General features: G+C 37.7%; 1 long non-coding RNA gene across 1 annotated transcript; it reads right to left on the bottom strand.

The window, feature by feature from the left end:
• Positions 1 to 7,219: 7,219 nt before the first annotated feature.
• Positions 7,220 to 8,775, bottom strand: LOC121982672. Its single transcript, XR_006112182.1, has 3 exons — positions 8,367 to 8,775; positions 8,147 to 8,265; positions 7,220 to 7,997 (listed from the first exon to the last, which is right to left on the bottom strand). It is a non-coding gene; the product is annotated as an uncharacterized LOC121982672 (long non-coding RNA).
• Positions 8,776 to 18,929: the final 10,154 nt, after the last annotated feature.

The raw sequence follows: 18,929 nt of genomic DNA, 5'->3' as shown, positions 1-18,929 counted from the left end.
TAAAAATTATTTTTTCTCTCTTTGATGATGTGGCCGGCCACCCTTGCTTGGTGCCCAAGCAAGGGGTCGGCCAATCAAGCCAATCAATCCATGTTTGGTGATTGAATCAATCAAGAGGAAAGAAAAGGAAAAATAAAAAGGGAAAAGGAAAAACAAGAGAAAGATTTTAATTTTTGAAAAAATTTTCACTTATTTGCCTTGGGCAAGTAATATAAAAGAAGAGGAGGGGAGGCCTCATAAGATAACAATTCTTATTCTCTTGATGGTGATCTTTTTGTGGCCGACCCTCTCTCCCTCTCTTTTCTCTTTGCTCTCTTTTGCTCCTTGGTGGTGGTGGTGGTCGAAACTTAGAGGAGGAGGAAAAGCTCTTTGGGTGGTGTTCATCTTGGAGGATCGTCACCCACACGACGTCCAAGGTGAGGCAAGGAATACGGCAGAAGATCTCGAAGTTATTAGCTTACAAAGAAGAGGTATAACTAGTAATTTTCTTCCGCATCATACTAGTTATTTTTCTTTGTAAGAATTCCAAACACAAGAGGCATTAGATTCTAGTTTTTCGAATTGTAATTCGAGTTTGTATTTTCTTTTTGTTTTATGAATTTGTGATTCGATTGTTCTTTTTGGTTAAACCTAGAGTTATATAAAGAAATTAAATATGAGCTTTCCTTAAAAGGCTTTGTCTAGGAAGTGGTGGTTACTCCCATATCTAAGAAGGCCTAGTGCCTCACCATGTTTAACCTGGAAGCTAATTTTGAAAATTAATATTTAATTGAATTTATAACATAAGTTGATTTGAATCAATAGTGTTAAGTTCTGCTTGCGATCCAAATCTAAACCATTAAGAACAGATAAGTTAAATTTGGAATCAATAATGTTAAGTTCCGTTTGCGATTCCTAATTTAATTTCTAAAGAACACAATAGGTTGTTTAGGAAAGGTTCGACACTTGTACAAAATTTTTATACAGTGAAACTGGTATGATCTTCCTAGGAACAACCAACAATTGGTATTAGAGCTAGGGTTTGCCTCTGTGTGTTTTGGTTTTCAAATTAATTATGCACATGTCATACATAATTTAGGCAGGATAATTGTAGGATGTGCTAACTTTGTGGTTACAGGCTCCAACTATTATGGCATATAGATATTGTGTGCGATTGGACCCTTGGACATGTCAAGGGCATTATTTTGTGTGTGCATGATTGTATGTATCAAATATAGCAGGAGCTGTATTAGTTTTAGAATTTTACATTTTTGTTCGATCTAGATTACATGTACATTCTTTTGTGGAATATAGGATCGATATATGTAAAATTCTATATTTGTCGCGGATTATATCCTTGTGAGGCGTGGTGCTATTGGAGGACCAGAGGCGCAGCGGAATAAAAAGCAAGATAGATGCGACAACTGGACCCTATGGCGGTGGTTAAAGATGGCAGCAGCTAGGGTTGGAACACACGAGGACAGTGATGGAAAATGCCATAATAGTTAGAACATTAATTTCCATATTTTTTGCTTTTATTTGCTATGATGTGTGTGTGTGCATGTGATGTATGATAGCATAGGCTAAAATTCCTCATCTTAAATAACTAAGTGGGAGAGAGATTTTTAAATAAATTCCACGGTCTCCATTACTGGTTTGTAAGTGATACAACAAGCTTGCGTGTTGGCTCTGAGTGCCTCCCTCCATAACGGATGGGTTTGTTGCGGATCACTAGATCCCTTTATGGATGGTTATAGGAAATTATTTAAGAGTGTGTGATCTTCTCCAACTGAAGGGGCACAATCCTATTTAATGGACTAAGTATCAAGTAATGGTATACACTTAGACACATTCAATAGTATCCTCCCCAACGGAGTCACTGCTATTATTTTTTCATGACCAAAGTAAAACTAACTATTAATTTTATTTGTCATAAAGTTAGGATGACAAGATAATAAAATTAATGGGTAAAACCCTCCTCTTACAAATGTTGAATTTGTATACATCCATACTAACGTGGCTTGCAATATTCACGGTGTTTTGAGGTGTTAGTAAATTTAAATAGTATTGTTTGAGGAATGAATATTATTCTAAATTTAGAGTCTTGACCAAAGTTTTTTTTTGTGATTCTTAGGATGACATTCAACTCACTATACATTATATTGAAAGAAAGCAGACTTACTGGTCCAAACTATATAGATTGAAAAAGAAACCTGGGCAATGTCCTAACTGCTGAAGGCTATAAGTTTATACTGTCAGAGGTATGCCTAGATACACCTAACAATGATTCTACCCCAGAGGAGATTGAGTATCATAAGAAATGGGTAAAGGCAGATGAGATGACGCGGTGTTATATTTTGGCTTCAATGTCAAATGTATTGCAACATCAGCATCAGGACTTACCAACGGCTTATGATATAATGAACAATCTCAAAGAATTCTTTGGGCACCAGAGTCGGACTGCTAGGCAAGAGGCAATGAGAAAGTTAATGACAGCCACCATGTCGGAGGGGACACCCGTTAGGGATCATATTCTCAAAATGATGGCTTATTTGAACGAAATACAAGTCCTTGGAGGTGAAATTGATGGGGAAACCCAGGTCGATATTATTCTCCAAACACCAACCAGAAGTTTTGAGCAGTTCCGCCTGAACTATAACATGAACAAAAGAGAGTATACGTTGGCGGAACTTCTGACAAAACTACAGGCAGCAGAAGGTATATTTCGTCACAGTTCTCATATTCACTATGCTGGAAATGGTTCTACTTCTAAGTCGAAAGGCAAGAAGAAGAAGAAACAAGTTGTTCCTGCAAAGAAGGTGAATAAACCTCTAGGGACAGGACCAAAAGATGGAATGAAGAAGCCGAAGGGAAAGTGCTTCATCTGTAAGCAGGCTGGACATTGGAAGGCAGACTGTCCTCGTAGGAAAGAGAACAATAAAGGTATATCTCATGTTCTAGTAGTTGAAACATGTTTAGCGGTGTTATCTACCAGCACCTGGTGTGTAGATACGGGAGTCACTGATCATGTCTGCAATTCTTTGTAGGGGTTCCAGGAAACCCATCGACTATTTGAAGGAGAGATAACTATCTACATAGGCAATGCTATTAAGGTGGCGACTGTTGCAGTGGGAGACGTCTACTTATCTTTTGATAGGAATAGAAGTTTAGTTTTAAGAAATTGTCTTTATGTACCCAGTTTTAGAAAGAATTTAATTTTAGTTTCTAAACTATATTTGGATAGATATTCTGTTTTTCTAGTAACAATGTGGTTATAAAGAGAAATAAGGTTGTTATCTGTTCTGCTGCATTGGTTGGCAATTTATTTACTTTAAATCCAATTTCTCCCAGAATGCAAAATATGGAAATTAATAACACATCTTCTAACTCTAATAAGAGAAAAGAACCTTTGGAAATGAATCAAACATATCTTTGGCATCTAAGACTTGGTCATATTAACTTAAGTAGGATTCAAAGGCTTGTAGCCGATGGACTTTTGGGTTCATTAGAGTTGGAAAACTTTCCAACCTGTGAATCTTGCTTGAAAGGTAAAATGACCAAGAGACCTTTTAAGGCCAAGCTAAGGGGTATAGAGCCAAAGATGTGTCAGAACTGGTTCATTCTGATTTGTGTGGTCCTATGTCTATCCAGGCAGGAGGTGGTTATGAATATTTCGTCTCCTTTATAGATGATTATTCAAGATACGGATACATTTACTTGATGCGTCGCAAGTCTGAATGCTTTGATAAGTTCAAAGAATATAGGGTTGATGTGGAGAAACGTCTTGGTAAAAGTATCAAGACACTACGGTCTGACCGTGGTGGCGAATACCTCTATGGAGAGTTTAGGAATTACTTATCAGAAGTCAGGATTCAATCCCAATTGTCTGCACCTGGTACACTCCAACAGAATAGTGTGGCAGAACGAAGGAATATGACTCTTATGGAAATGGTTAGATCGATGATGAGTTATTCAGAATTACCAAATTCGTTTTGGGGATATGCTCTGGAAATAACAGTGTGCATTCCGAATATGGTACCTTCTAAAACAGTTCCTTCTACTCCCATGGAATTATGGAATGGGCGTAAGCCTAGCCTGAATCATATCCGGATATGGGGTAATCCAGCACATGTGATGAAAGGAGATACTAACAAGTTAGAATCACGTACAGAAGTTTGTCTGTTTGTGGGATATCCTAAGGGAACGAAAGGTGGTTTATTTTATAATCCTAAAAATCAGAAGATTATTATTAGCACCAATGCTCGATTTTTAGAGGAAGATTATGTAATGAACCATAAGCCCATGAGTGAAATTGTTTTAGAAGAAATAAGAGAGGACACGTCTACTTTAGTACCAACAGTACAAGATGAAGTACCACAAGAGACTGCAACACGTGACACACATGATACACAACCACAGACAGTGCCTCATCATAGTGGGAGGGTTGTAAGGCAACCTGAGAGATTCATGTTTTTGGGAGAATCTTCAGACTTGATCTCGGGTCAACATGAACCTGATCCCCGAACATATGACGAAGCACTCCAAGATATAGATGCAGTATCTTGGCAAAAGGCAATGAATTCTGAAATAGAGTCTATGCATTCTAATAAGGTCTGGGAGCTTGTAGAACCACCAGATGGTGTAAAAGTTGTTGGATGCAAATGGATCTAGAGGGACAGACGAGAAGGCAGAAACTTTCAAAGCAAGGCTTGTTGCGAAAGGGTATACTCAGAAAGAGGGAATCAATTATGAGGAAACTTTTTCACTGGTAGCTATGCTAAAGTCTATACGGATAGTCTTATCCATTGCTGCTCATATGGATTATGAGATTTGGCAAATGGATATCAAGACAGCTTTCCTTAACGGAAGTCTTGAAGAAAATCTCCATATGAAGCAACCAAAGGGATTCATTGAAAAAGGCAAAGAGCATCTAGTGTGCAAGCTGAATCGGTCCATTTATGGACTGAAGCAAGCTTCAAGATCTTGGAATATCTGGTTTAACGAAGTAATCCAGTCATATGGATTTATTCAGTGTCCGGATGAGTCTTGTGTATACAAGAAGTATAACGGAAACATGATTGTATTTCTTGTACTATACGTAGATAATATTTTGTTAATTAGCAACAATGTCAAAGTGTTATCGGACGTAAGGGTATGGTTGTCCAAACAATTTGATATGAAGGACTTAGGAGAATGTGCACACATTCTAGGGATCAAAGTTATAAGGGATCACAAGAAAAGGATGTTGTGCTTATGTCAAGCTTCATATATAGATACAACCTTGCTCGTTTTAGTATGCAGAAATCCAAGGAAGGTTTCTTACCTTTTAGGAATGGAGTAGCCTTATCTAAAGAGATGTCTCCGAAGACATCAAAGGAGATAGAGGACATGAAGACAGTTCCTTATGCTTCGCCTGTAGGAAGCCTAATGTATGCAATGCTGTGTACGAGACTGGATATCTTGTCACGCCCTAGGTAGCCCCTGCCAGAAGAAATTTCGACAGCATCTCCCCTGTACGGGTGACAATATGAATCCAGAATACATATATCCATACATCGGCCGACACTGCCGGAACAATACTATACAAATAATAATCAAACCACGCAGTTTATATCAACATTCCACACAGTTTAATATGAACAATCCACGCAGTTTAATATAAAAAAAAAGATGATATAGAAATTATCGCAGATATATGTATAACATCCTACTCCACTACAACGAAGAAAATGAAATCCACGAAGTAATGAAAATATCCGCAGCGGAAAACAAAAGTAGCAAACCCAAAGGTTCAACATAAAGTCCACAATACAAAACCCACATCACAAGTGAAAAAAAATATATAGTAACGAAAATAGAGATCGACTACAGAAAATCCTCGCAACAAGGGGGCTAGCGACTAGAATATCTCCCGACGGCATCAACCTGAAAGGTAGTAATAAAATGGTGTGAGTCCAAAAAACTCAGCAGGTAATCTAATAGATATGTACAGCAACATATAACTGTTGGAGGATCGGTGGCCGGCTTGAAGGGGGGTTGGATAGACGGCACCCCCAAATCGTTAGCTTCCTACACTATTGTTAGCTTGCGCAGCGGAATACAAATAAAAACAAACAAGCTAAACTAAATACAAGACAAAGAAAGGAAATGCAAACCAAACCACTAACACGTTCGATGTAACGTGGTTCGGAGATGATGCTCCTACTCCACGACGTGTCCGTAAGGTGGACGATCCCTCAATCCGTCGGTGGATTAGTCCCCGGAAACTCCGGCTAACTCAAACCTCCTTGTGGGTGGAGAAACCTCACCACAAACTCACCAAGACCTCTTAGACACAAGGGAAACCTTGAGCACTTTTGTGACTACTAATTAGGCTTTAACCAAGTCTAATTTCGTCGCCTTGGCCGGCCATACCAAGCTCCTTCTTATAGAGCTTGGAACAAATCATAACCTGATTTGCCCGTTACCAGTCGACTGGTCCACCCAACGGCTCTCTGCTACAGTGCATCAGTCGACTGGTCCATACACCAGTCGACTGCTACAGTGCGCTACAGTAACTGCTACAGTGCCGCTACAGTGAAACCCTAAAACTAAGATTTTACTCTGAGTACAATCTCTCATGCACTCGTACCCTCACGACTCATTTGACTCTTCTTTGCATCCTTGACTTTTTGCCTTCAAGCCTACTTCCTTTGGCTCTCGTCCCTCGGATGCATCCAAGCCCGCGGCTTGTCCCCAATGCCATCCTTCGCATATGCCTCGAAGTCGCTTCCCTCGGCCATTGTCCTTGCTGCCTTGTCCACGGTCCCTCGGATGCTCCATCCTTCACCGGACCCGAAGCCATCAACCTGAGTCACATGTGTCACCTGTAGTCCTGCACAACTCAAGTACACATATCAAATAACAAGGGTAAACCTAACTTAAACCCTTTACCCAAACACCAAAACACATGGTCCCGCAGACCATTGGGATTGCTTCAATAATAACTACCAGCAACAATCCTACGGTACAGTATCCTAACAGTATAACATATAGTACAATCTCCTAACAGTATAGCAGGTATGCATAACTGAATAAACTGCAGTAACCAACAATAAGCATGTAATACAGTCTACTGCAAGAATAATATGAAATGCATAACTGAAATAAACTGTACTCACCTGCGAGGCTTGTGCAACTGACTGAACATATCCTCCTCCATATATCGGTGCCAAAAAGGTAAACACATATATAACAAGGATAATAAACAACATGAATCCAACATCACATATCCAACATATCTATCAACTAATCCAGTATAGAGGGAAGCACAATAAATACCTCTATCTCTATGAACACAGATAAACATAGCCAGAAAGAAAAACATGCCAGACTAATATATAGCAGCTAACAGTAGAAGCATGTATCAGATATCCACTAAACTAAACCCAGGGAAAGTGCTAAACTACCAATCACTAGTAAGTATATATAAACTGCACATATCATAAGACACTATCAAGAGTTAAGTCAAAGGGTACCCGCCTCAAATAGCAGGTAGTATCACGCCAAATCCAAGGTCGAGACGCCTGTCTCGAATCAGAGTCCTATGTCAAACAATATATATATTTTATTTAGCTAAATCCAAATGAATAGCTAAATAAAATCTCTAAAACTAAATTAGGGCAAAACCGTAATCACACAACCTTATCCTATCTAATTAAATCAAACGGTCAATTAGGATTAGTTATCTAATCCCTAATCTCCCATTAGATTAGAAATCCAACGGTTGACTAGGGTTAATTACCTTAACCCTAATCATTCCATTAGATTAATATAAACAAATAAATCTAAACATAATCACTAACCATCTAGTAATCATGTAATCCAAATCATAACTAAATCTATACACAATCAACAGCTAATTACAACATGTGACAAATCCCTACACTTACCTCAATTCCCAACCTCTGCTCTTGATCCGCAACTAAAGAGGTGCTTCTGGTACCAAAACAACCCCACAGCAACAGTGCAGAACCTCACTGGAATCAATCGGATCACAACAGGGATCAAACAGGAATTCATTGATCAGATCAATATTGGAATCCATGAAAAAGGAAATCACAGATCCAACCAAGCATAACAAATTCAAGCAACAACCTAACTCGAGAAACAATCTGTTGCACCTTACCTCCTCCTCTACAGTCGCCGGTGGTAATCACAGATCCGGCAAGGCAAACCCAGCTAACAGTGATGAGGGCTGGAATCTATCAGCTCCTCTACCTCCAAGATCACTGTTATCGCCGTCCACTGGAGAGAGAAAGAAGAACCGGTGACAGAGCTAGGCATAGCACATTCTTGCCGATGAATAGAGAGTATCGGGAAGAAATAGTGACGGCAAAGGTTGTTACCTCACCCACACCGCCAGTGCTGGACAGATCGGACGCAGACAGCCCTAATTTCTCTCCGATTGAAGCGATTTAGGGGCGGCGATGGAAAAACCTTCACAGACGCTTGTCGAGGCCGTAGAGAAGAAAAAGAAAATGAAACTCAAGAAGAGAATGGCACATATCGGCTGGGAACGACGCACCTCCAGCCCCCTCCGTGCCCTAGCCTCCACGCCTTCATTGATCGGGCACAGGAAACACCGGAGAAGAAATCCCAGGACCAAAGATAGACTGGACTCCGTCGTTTCCCGTCGAGCTTCGGCGACCTGGTCCTCCGATGATGCGATGTGGATGATCGCCACAGATCCATCCGTGAGAGAAAACGAGGAAGGAGTCGGGGAGATGGGGAGAGGGAAGAAGGAAATGGTTTGGGTGGATCGGCGTTTGGGAAAGAAAAAGAAAAGAATTTATAATTAAAACTTTTCCTCACTTAAATGGGTATTCTAAACAGGCTTAATCCGCGCCCGTCGATCGATCCCCTCAAAACCCTCTGTACGAGCTCCGAAAAATTCCCAGAAAATTTCTAAAAATTCCGGAAAAATTTTATAAGGCTATTTCCCAAATAACCCTATTATTTAAAATTCTCCGATATCTTACATATTTGCTTTGTCGTGGGCATGGTTAACAGATATCAAAGTAATCCTGGACAGGGACATTGGACTGCTGTAAAACATATATTGAAGTACCTTAGAAAGACTCGAGACTATATGTTAGTTTACCAAGCAGATGATTTGCTCCCTGTGGGTTACACGGATTCGGATTTCCAATCAGATAGGGACAACAATAAGTCTACATTAGGCTATGTGTTTACTTTAGGAGGTGGAGTCATTGCATGGAGGAGTGTTAAGCAGAAATGCGTATCAGACTCAACCATGGAAGCTGAGTATATAGCAGCCTCTGAGGCAGCAAAAGAAGCTGTGTGGCTCAAAAACTTCCTAATAGACTTAGATGTGATTCCTGGTTTGCCCAAAATCATCACAATTTATTGTGATAATAGCGGTGCAGTTGCAAACTCGAAGGAACCACGAGCCCATAAGGCGAGTAAACATATAGAGCGCAAGTACCACCTGATACGAGACATCGTCAAGCGAGGAGAAGTTGTCATCGCCAAGATTGCATCAGCAGATAACCTGGCAGATCCTTTTACTAAGGCCCTTCCAGCGAAAGCTTTTGATCGGCATATGGAGGGGATGAGAATCAGATGTATGGCAGTAGATATGACAGCTTAGTCTTTTAGTATAAGTGGGAGATTGTTAGAGTGTATACTAAAAGCCTAGCTTTTGTAAATATTTATTTTTGAAATAAAAGAATCACATTGGTCAAATGTCTACATTTTATTTGTTAAGTGCAGTTGTTCAATTAATTTATATTGTAAATAATATGGTGTGTGGTGTCATACACAGAAGATCATCTTATTAGTTCTTTATAAATTATAAACAGTTGCTCACGACTAAGATAGAAAGGAACAAACCATTGGAATAGTCATAGTGTAATTAGGTATTAGTTTATCTTGACTAATAAATTACACTGGCACACTCTAAGTGTATTTAGTAGGACCATTTTAGGTAAGTTCTTTTATACTGACTTAATAAAAGAACTAGACCTTAGTTATTATGGAAGTGTGTGCTCTTAATCCTAATATAATAACAAGCATATATATTTAGTATTTATTTCTTTAACTTATCAAAGGGTGAGATTTAACTTGATAAATCAATAGGCCCGATAAATTGGGAAATGATATTACTTATAGTGTGTGTTGTTGATTATAGAAGGAAACCGCGTCCTAGTAATCTAGGTTGAGAATGTCCCCAAGAGGAGCTCATAAGGATTGTCAGGTTAAACCTTACAGGTGGACTTAGTCCGACATGACAATGAGGTTGAGTGATACTACTCTTGGACTTAGATATTAATTAAGTGAGTTGTCAGTAACTTACTTAATTAGTGGACATTTGTTATCTTAAACACAGGGAGACTAACACACTCATGATATGAAGGAGCCCATAATTTAATTTGGGATTGGTGCGGTAGTGCAATAATAACTCTCTAGTGGAATGAGTTATTATTGATGAACTTAAGTTGTGTGTTCGGGGCAAACACGGGATACTTAAGCTCATCGGAAGGCCAAAACCAATTTCTCCTCTAGGTCCCTGTTGTAGCCTCATTAAAGCCCCAAGTCCACATATATAAAGCCCTTCTTGGTGTCCAAGAAGAGGTCGGCCCATGGCTTGGTGACCAAGCCAAAGGGGCCGGCCAATCTCCTTCACAAAGGGGCCGGCCCTTTGCCTAGTGTCCAAGCAAAGAGGGGTCGACCATAATATGTCAAATAAGGAGGGGTGTTTTGAATTTTTAAAATCTTCTCTTTGTAGAAAACTACAAGTTTTAAAAGAGAATTTTTAAAATATAAAATTTCCTTATTTGAATTAGGTCATATGGTTTAATAGAAAGTTTAAAAGGTTTAAAACTTTCCTTTTTTTATACATCCTCATGGTTTTTAGAAAAAAGGAAAAGAAGTTTTAAATTTGAAATTTTCTATAATGTTTAAAAAGGAAATTTTAGAAGAGAAGTTTTAAATTTTAAAACATGGTTTTAATTTTTAAGACTTTCCTTTTTAACATCCACAAAAGGAAAGAGAGCTTGTAAAATTTAATAAGAGGATGTTTTCTTTTATAAAATTTTATAAAAATTATTTTTTCTCTCCTTGATGATGTGGTCGGCCACCCTTGCTTGGTGCCCAAGCAAGGGGCCAGCAATCAAGTCAATCAATCCATGTTTGGCGATTGAATCAATCAAGAGGAAAGAAAAGGAAAAATAAAAAGGGAAAAGGAAAAACAAGAGGAAGATTTAAAATTTTTATAAAAAGTTTTCCCTTATTTGCCTTGGGCAAGTAAAATAAAAGAAGGGGAGGGGAGTCCTCATGAGATAACAATTTTTATTCTCTTGATGGTGATCCTTTAGTGGCCGACCCTCTCTTCTCTCTTTGCTCTCTTTTGCTCCTTGGTGGTGGTGGTGGCCGAAACTTAGAGGAGGAGGAAAAGCTCTTTAGGTGGTGTTCATCTTGGAGGATCGTCGCCCACACGACGTCCAAGGCGAGGCAAGGAATACGGCAGAAGATCTCGAGGTTATTAGCTTACAAAGAAGAGGTATAACTAGTAATTTTCTTCGGCATCATACTAGTTATTTTTCTTTGTAAGAATTTCAAACACAAGAGGCATTATATTCTAGTTTTTCGAATTGTAATTCGAGTTTGTTCTTTTTGTTTTTTGAATTTGTGATTTGATTGTTCTTTTTGGTTAAACCTAGAGTTATATAAGGAAATTAAATATTAGTTTTCCTTAAAAGACTTTGTCTAGGAAGTGGTGGTTGCTCCCATATCCAAGAAGGTCTAGAGCCTCGCCATGTTTAACTTGGAAGCCAATTTTGAAAATTAATATTTAATTGAATTTATAACATAGGTTGATTTGAATCAATAGTGTTAAGTTCTGCTTGCGATCCAAATCTAAACCATTAAGAACAGATAAGTTAAATTTGGAATCAATAATGTTAAGTTCCGTTTGTAATTCCTAATTCTATTTCTAAAGAACATAATAGGTTGCTTAGGATGTAACGACCACCCTTCTTACTACTACTACTCTCTAAGGATCACCGTTACTTACTACTAACTCTACTTAACCGGTATGATTAAAATCCTCGAAGAAACCCTACCGAAAAATTTCGACAGAGTCTCCCCTGTACCGGTGACCTTAAACTGACATACATAACATAATATACACAGCCACAAGCGGCTGGAACACATATCAAACATACAAAAGGAATAACATCATCACGCAGTTTAATAAAATCAAATCATGCAAGTAATAAATAGCGGAAACAAAATAAAAATATACAATTAACTAACAACGGAAGACTAAATGACTCATCTAATACATTCTTAATAAATTCTTAAACTAAGTCCCATGGCTTCCATAGTCCTAGCATCACACATCCCTCGAACACCTCCTTGTCGCCTTCCTTTCTATATCTTTTCCTTTCCTGTATCTGCAGTAAGAGGAAGTGTAGTCTATAAGCAAAATTTGCTTAGTAAGCGCTATCTAACTCACAAAAACTCGATATGCATGTATATAAATAAAAACATGCTAAAACTGAATGCTAACATGTAAAGTTACTCATGCTCATAAATAGCAAATAACAGTAAGCTAACTCATGCTCTTCTAATAGTAAAGAAACATACTGAAAGGCTAAACATGTAAGACAAGTCTATACTATCATGCTAGCATAAAGATTTTAACTTACTGAATTCTAAACACTTTCTGATTCTTATTAAACTTACTTAAAAACTTATTCTTTTATTTCACTTATTTAAACTTATTCTTTAATACTTGTAAACTTTTGTAAACACATTGTTTTCTTAGTTCAAAAGCTTATACTTATAATACTTCAAAATAATAATCAACTTCTTCTTGGGCCCAGGCATAGTACCATCTTATGCGTGTTCCCTAATAGGTTGGGGTAGCGAGCCACCAATCCTAAAAGAGCAGACCTCGGTCTACCAGGGCCAAGACCTCGGAATTGGACACCTGGATTTGTTTAACGACAACCTCGGAAGTCGGGTACTAGCCTCTTCTTAAAAGTAAAATACTTATAATCTTAATTACTTCTTCTTTAAATGCCTTGGCATTTTAATAGGCAGCTTGTGTGCCAAAAATCCCTAAAGTCTCGACTTTGGGATCTACTTAAGGCCTCGGCCTTTTCTTTTCTTTTCTTTATCTTTCTTATACTTTTCTTATAAAAGAATGCTTCTTACAAAACTGAAATGTTTAAACAAATTCTAAAAATGCTTAAACAAAAATCTGCATACAAAGCTTAACATGAATCTACATGCTAAGCTTAACTAAAATCTGCATATTAAGCTTATCTAAAATCTGCATACTATACTTATAAAAATCTGCATGCTATACTTATAAAAATCTGCATACTATTCTTACAAAATCTGCATACTATTCTGCAAACAAACTTAACAAGATTCTGCATATAAACTTTAACAAAATCTTTAACATGCTACAATGGAAATCAGAATAAAGGAAAACAATTCACGCATGCTATTCTTAACCTCTTCCAAATCCTAAATCTGTACATAAAACAACCATCTTTAACAAAATCTTCAACCAAGCTAAGCCTAAGGAAAAGTTACTGCTGCTATCAAAGGTTAACTCGTAATGTACTAAAACATGCAAACATGTAGGGGAGCTATACTGTCATTCAACATATGGTTCACAAAACAACTTTTGGAAGAGACAACTAAAAGCTTGTACACATGAAAGGGGAACTAGAATAAAATCAACCCTACAGCATAATTCCGTACAATACTATTAAGCTATCCCAATCTAAATCGAAGACAAACATGATCATGATATCAAGACCACGATTCCCTTAACCATGCTCATCTTGAAAAAGAAAAGAACTTCACATTAAACAGCCAAATGCATAAGAACCTATATCTATTCCAAATCTCTCCTATATACCCATGTTATCTCAAGGAAGAACCTGCACAACATCATTAGACCAAAGCTAGAACTTCATAAGAAACCCAATCTAAGTCTCATTCTTTCAGTTAAGAAATCGGAACTGAGCTCAACCATAGATAACTCGATCACCACAGAACCACGGAAAACCTTTCTGATGAACATTGAGCTTCTTTCATACAACAAACACTGGCTAAATTTCGAATCCAAACTAAAGGAGCAAGAACCCCTGTGAAACCTCGAGACAATTCAAAAACACATCCGGAAAGAGGCCAATCGAAAAGAACTCACGCCAATTCGAAAAAAAGAAAGAAACGAGAATCCGGAACTACTCTTCTGCAGGTGAGTAGCAACTTACCTTCGTTTCCTTGATTCACAGCCGAAGGAGGAACCTTCTAGTGCTTCTAGGGTTCGGGTGAACTTGAAATCGGGGCCTCTTCCTCGCTCACGGCTTCCTTCTTGACGAGCGACCTCGGATCGACGAAGAACCCCCGGAGTTCACCCCTCGCCGGCCACCGGAGGGATGCCCTAGCTGCGGCTTGTTTCCGCCCGGCTGCCTTTGTCGCGCGAGAGAGGGAAGGTCGAAGGAATTAGGTCACGGGAGAGAAAAGAGTATAACTTAACCCTCTCTTTAACTTGTCCTTTTATAACTACAACTTAAGACCAATTCGTTATGAATCTGTTTACGAAATACCTGCTGGCGCGCTTGGTCCGCTGGAAAGAGGATTCCCGAAGGTCTCGGGTTCGAGCCGCCCTCGACTCTTTCCTTTGTTTTTGAAACGGAATTTTAATTTCATTTCTTACAACTACTTAACTTCATTTAATTCCCTTATATTATAACAAAACTTGCTTAGCTCAGTTGGTTGGCTGACCTTGGTTAAGGTCTAGTTCGGTCTAGGGTTTAGGGTTCAAAACCCAACCTTAACACTTTACTTTTTTTTTTTTTTTTTTAACTTCTTTTGTTTGGTAAAAATACCAAACGAACTCCAAAAATTACATAAAAATACTCTAAAAATTTCTAAAAATCTCTAGAATATTTTAAAGGTATTTCTAAATATTTTTGAATTATTTCTGAGACTCAAAATGAGGAAATTTGGGTCGTTACATAGGAAAGGTTCGACACTTATACAAAATTTTTGTACAGTGGAACCGATACGATCTTCCTAGGACCAACCAATAGTCCTGAACCTTTCCTAACAACCTATTGTGTTTTTTACAAATTAAACTTGAAACTTCAAACAGAACTTAACATTATTGATTCCAAGTTCAACTCATATGTTCTTAGAGGTTTAGACTTGGATTGCAAATGATGCTTAACATTATTAATCAAAATCCACACATGTTACAAAGTTGATTAAATATTTATTTCAAAGATTGGCTTCCAGGTTAAACATGGCGAGGCACTAGGCCTTCTTGGGTATGAGATCATCCACCACTTCCTAGATAAAGCCTTTCAACGAAATCCAATATTTAATCTCCTTATAGTAACCCTTGGTTTAACCACTATGAACAATCAAATCACAAGATCGAAAAACAAAAGAAACACAAAATCGAAACATAAATTCGATTGCCTAAAACCGATAGCTTCTTGTGTTTGGAATTTCAAGATCCATACAAAGAAAACTAGTATGATGCGGAATAAGACCACTAGTTATACCTTTCTTTGTAGCTAAAGACCTCTTGATCTTCTGTTGTATTCCTCACCTCCTCTTGGACGTCGTGTGGGCGATGATCTACCAAGATGAATTCCACTGGGACCACTTCTTCTTCTCCAAGACTCTTGAGCCATCAAGGGATGCCAAAATAGGAAATTTACTCCTTCTTCTCCTTCCAGCAATCGACCACCAAGTACTTCTCCTCTTCTTCTTCTTCCTCTCTAAGCAACCGACCACAAGGATATAGCAACCCTTGATGCCGCCGGTCCTAAGGAAGCAAAAGAGGTGACAAGATGAAGGTGGTGCCGCCGGCCACAAGAAAGAAGAAAAGAAAGGAGCATGGCCGGCCACCAAGGAAATAGAGAGGGAATAAGAATAGGTTGTCTGTCCATGAGGCACCCTCTCCCCCTCTTTTATAATCCTTGGTCTTGGTAAAAAAATGAAAGTTTAATTAAAACTTCCTTTTAATCTTCTTATAGTCGGCCACATCATGGTATACTAAAAAAGGAAAAAATTTTACAACAAAAATTAAAGCTTCCTTTTAAACCATGATGTTTACAAAAGGGAAAGTTTTAAACATAATTAAAACTTCCTTATTTGTTGCCTCCCTCTAAAAGAGAAAATTTTAATAACAATTAAAATCTCTCTTTTTAAATTTCCTATTGTACATGGCAATAAAGGAAAGTTTTAAAAATTAATCTCTCTCTTTTTAAACATGTAGACAACTACAAAAAAAGGAAAGATTAATTAAAACTTCTCTTTTTAAATCATGGTTACATAAAAGGAAAGTTTTATCAAAAATTAAAATTTTTCTTTAAAACATTATAGACAACTACAAATAAGGAAAGATTTTAACAAAATTAAAATCTCTCTTTAATCTTTTGTAGATAGCTATATAAGGAAAGATTTTAAAATCTAAAACTCTCTTTTTAAAAACATGAGGATGACTATAAAAGAAAATTTTAAAAATAAAATTTCTCTTTTAAATCTTTTTCATGAATGACTATAAAAGGAAAAATTTTAACAAAACTTAAAATCTCTTTTAATCCTATGTCAGCCCCATGCTTGGACACCAAGCATGATTTGGTCGGCCACTACTTGAGCTCCAAGCCTATACTTGGCCGGGCCCCTTGCTCCAAGCAAGGTTGTGTCTGACCCATTACTTGGATAAGAAGTGGAGTTAGTGGATACAAGGTTTTATAGAGGCTACAATAGGGACCGAGGGGAGAAATTAGTTTTGGTCTCCCGATGAACTTGAGCTTCCTGTGTTCGCCCCGAACACCCAACTCAAGTTCATCAATAATAACTCATACCACTAAAGAGTTATTATTGAACTACCGCACCAATCCCAAATTACAATATGGACTCCTTATTATGAGTGCATTAATCTCCCTGTGTTTAAGATATTGAATGCCTACTAATTAAATGAGTTACTGGCAACTCACTTAATTAATATGTAGCTCCAAAAGTAGTACCACTCAACTTCATTGTCATGCCAGACTAGGTCCACCTGTAGGGTTTACATGACAATCCTTATGAGCTCCTCAAGGGGATATCATCAACCTTGATTACTAGGGCACAGTTTCATTCTATAATCAACAACACACCATATAAATAATATCATTTCCCAACTTATCGGGTCTATTGATTTAACGAACTAAATCACACCCTTTGATAAATTAAAGAAATAAATATTAAGTATACGTGCTTGTTATTATATCATGATTAAGAGTACGCACTTCCATAATAACAGAGATTTTGTTCTTTTATGTAGTCAGTATAAAAAAAAATACCTCAAATGGTCCTTCTCAATACACATCTAGTGTACTAGTGCAATTTTATAGTTAAGATAAACTAATATCAAATTACACTGTAACCACTCTAATGGTTTGCCCCATTCCATCTTGGTTGTGAGCTACTATTTATAATTTATAAGGAACTGATAACATGAACTTCTGTGTGTCTCCTCACACCATGTTATCTACAATATAAATTAAAATGGCAACTACACTTAGCATAAATGTAGTCATTTGACCAATGTGATTCTTATTTCAAAATAAGTATTTATACAAAAAGCTAAACTTTTACTGCCATATATGTTGTCATACATCTGATTCTCATCCCCTCAACATGTCCACCAAAAGCTCTTGCCTTAAGGGCCTTAGTGAAAGGATCCAGGTTATCTTGCTGATGCAATCTAGGCGACAACAACTTCTCCTCATTATACGATGTCTCGTATTGGATGGTACTTGCGCTCTATGTGTTTACTTACCTTATGGGCTCATGGTTCCTTAGAGTTTGCTACTGCACACTTATTATCACAATAAACTATAATAATTTTTTGTAAATCAGGAATCACATCTAAGTCCATCATGAAATTTCTAAGCCATACAGCTTCTATGGCTTCCTCAGAGGCTGCCACATACTCAATTTCTATGGTGGAGTCTGAAATGCATCTCTGCTTAACACTCCTCCATTGTTATGGCTCCACCTCCTAAAGTAAACACAAAACCCCGAGGTTGACTTACTATTGTCCCTATCAGATTGGAAGTCTGAATCAATGTAACCCATAGGGAGCAAATCATTTGCCTAGCATATAATCTCTAGTCCTTGTCAGGCACTTTAATATATGTTTTACGGTAGTCCAGTATCCCGGTCCTGGGTTTCTTTGATATCTGCTAACCATGCCCTGGGCAAAACAGATATCCGATCTTTTGTATACATTAGGCTTCCTACAGCATAAGGAATTCCCTTTATTTCCTCTATCTCTTTTGATGTTTTTAGGAGACATCTCTTTAGATAAAGATATTCCATGCCAAAAAGGTAGAAAACTTTTTTTGGAGTTTTGCATGCTAAAACGAGCTAGGATAATATTGATATATGAAGTTTGGGATAAGCACAATATTCTTTTCTTGCGGACCCTTATTACTTTGATCTTAAGAATATGTTCGCATTCTCCCAAGTCCTTCATATCGAATTGCTTGGACAACCATACCCTTACTTCTGACAGCACTTTGATATTGTTGCCAACTATCAAAATATTATCTATGTATAGTACAAGAAATACCACCACGTTTCTGTCACTCCTCTTGTATATACAAGACTCATCCGGACACTGAATGAATCCATAAGACTGGATAACTTCATTAAATCGGATGTTCCAAGACCTTTAAGCTTACTTCAGTCTATAAATAGACCGATTGAGCTTACATACTAGATGCTCTTTGCCCTTTGCAATAAACCTCTCTGGTTGCTTCATATGGATGTTTTCTTCAAGACTTCCGTTAAGGAAAGCTGTCTTGACATCCATTTTCCAAACCTCATAATTCATATGAGCAGCAATAGATAAGATT

This window comes from Zingiber officinale, chromosome 5A, assembly GCF_018446385.1.
Source record: "Zingiber officinale cultivar Zhangliang chromosome 5A, Zo_v1.1, whole genome shotgun sequence".
Classification (NCBI taxonomy): Eukaryota; Viridiplantae; Streptophyta; class Magnoliopsida; order Zingiberales; family Zingiberaceae; genus Zingiber; species Zingiber officinale.
This window is presented reverse-complemented; position numbering and strand designations above follow the sequence as displayed.